This window comes from Triticum dicoccoides, chromosome 7B (genome assembly GCF_002162155.2).
Source record: "Triticum dicoccoides isolate Atlit2015 ecotype Zavitan chromosome 7B, WEW_v2.0, whole genome shotgun sequence".
Taxonomy (NCBI): domain Eukaryota; kingdom Viridiplantae; phylum Streptophyta; class Magnoliopsida; order Poales; family Poaceae; genus Triticum; species Triticum dicoccoides.
In genome coordinates, this window is record NC_041393.1 from 272,208,051 (window position 1) to 272,210,383 (window position 2,333).

A 2,333-nucleotide genomic window follows, 5' to 3' on the forward strand; every position below is an offset into this window, starting at 1 on the left:
ACGCCCCACCTTCTTCCCCTCTAGGATCCCCCACCCCCACGCACCGGGCACTGTGGTATCCACCACCACCTCCACATCCACATCCAAATCCGGGTTGCCCCTGTCTTCCCCTGTCTCTCACCACCCCGCCGCCGCCGCCTCCTCCCACCTCCCTCTGTCGCCCCGATGCGCCCTCTCCCGCTCCCCGGCGCCTCCCTTGCGACGGATCCAGCCCTGCCGCCCTAGCCACCTTCCTCTCGCCCCTAGGTCGGGCCTCAACCCCGTGGTGCCCAACTCCGTTTCCCTTCCCCCATCCTCTCATCTTGATGCACACCTCCCCGTCGATGGATCCGGGCGGAGTTGTCCCTGCTGCGCTTGTAGGAGACGAGATCGAGGTGCGGACGCTGCTGACCCCTGTGTGCTCCACAACACCGGCCACCCCACCTCGCCCCGTCGGCTGTCCCACCTCTCTCTGCCAGCCGCCCACATGCTCTATCCCCGATGCACCACTTTCTTCTTCCTCCCCCTGCCTCCCCCAAAACCACCCGCCTACCACCGACCGCAATGTTGCCGCCATGCCCACCCGCTGACAACGCACTCATGCAGTCCAGATGTGGGGATGTAGGCATGCACTCCCTTGGGGTACACTCTTGTCTCCTGCCGCCCGCAAACAAAGACATTGAGCTGAAGTTCATAGGGAGACTGCTGCACTTCAGCATTTTTTGGTTTCAGATTTTTCCGCTGCACTTCAACTGGTGTGTGTAGCGGCGCACACCCATTTCAGGAAAAAGGGCAATGTTGTGCGTTGTGGCAAGAAGCCTACTTTTTGCGTTTTCAGAATTTAGACCTACAATTTGGTTGCATTTCAGTGCAGTGCAGTTCCAGTTTGGGTGCCTCCAGCTCATGAAAGATATCCATTTTCCAACGAGCTGTCGTGCGGGCGAGCATGGCACGCAGTTTAGTGGTGCACGACGTGCGGCTCTCTTTTTGTTGCAGTGAGGTTCTATAGTTTGGCCATGCTATCTGACGTACCCAGTGTAGCTCTCCCACTCATTCTCCTTGCGCTCGTTAGCGTCAGAAGTTCAGTGTCACCGGAAGCCCACAAGACATGGTGACCATACTATACTACACCGTCGCCCACAAAAAACATGGTGACCATACTGCAGTACACCATCACCAACAAGCATTGTTTTGCAGCTCACTCATTTATAGTTTGTTTCTAGGAATCAATTGCAGTGCACTCTGTCGGCGTTCTAGGAACCAGGGTACCCAGACCTACCTGCCTGCGTCCCATGACGTGGCTTAATCGATGGCCTGGTATGGCCCAACTTTGACTACGGCAAGACAAAACCCTCGCGAGGGGCCAAGCCTCGCGAGGCGGGCAACATCAAGACCTCCTGAGGGAGCGGCCTCCTTAGGCGGCCTCTAGAGCGGAGCGGAGATTTCTATGCAAGACCCAGCCTCACAAGGCTAGAATGACATCAGCCATGACGACCGAGGCCAAGCGCCCCAGCTGGCGCAGAATAGCAGGTTTCCTCTTTGGTGCAAAGGAGGCAAGCGCAGGCGTGGAGTCACAAGGAATCAGCCAAAGGTTGCCATTTGCTTGCAATGAGACCAAGACCGCCAGAACAGCAGGATGGATGTCATTGCCGAGCCCACCATGACATCACGCTCAGAGACTTTGCAGGCGAAGACCACCTTTCACCAGGATTAAATGTACTTCTTGTTCCCTTCAAATTTGGCCGTTGTGGGATCCCTTCTCGCCTAAGTTTTGGAGGAAGAGGACCGAGGCCACTATAAATAGGGCCTAGCCACCACCGTAGAGAGGGATCGATTGACTCACCAGGTGATCATCTCATCGAACCACCAAGGGCTCATCGCAACAACACGCCTCCTAAGGTTGTTCTTCCCCTTGTACTAGTTCATCCTCAGCCCCTCGCGAGGCTAATCCACCACAAAACAAGAATAGGATATTACACCGCAAGGTGGCCCGAACCTGGGTAAACTGTTGTGTCTTTCTCTATCACGTTCTTCAAGCTAGGTCATGAGAGCAGCGGATCGAGAGGCTTGAGAGGTTGAGTTCTTCGCACACGCCCCTGAGTTCGAACCTTTCTTGGGTCTACGGAGCCCGAAATCTGACATTTGGCGCGCCAGGTAGGGGGCGTGTCGGAGGTCGGCCTCTTCATCAACCACGCTCCACCCTCGCCGTTCCTCCATGGCAGGCACCGCTCCTTCCGCTGGTCCACCGGGCACGCTCGGAGGAGCGGTGGGCCTCCGGGCCTTTTCCCCTACCTTGCAAGTGGTGCAATGGCCTCTGAAGCCAGAGCTGCCGCCACGCTATGACGGTGCGGCGG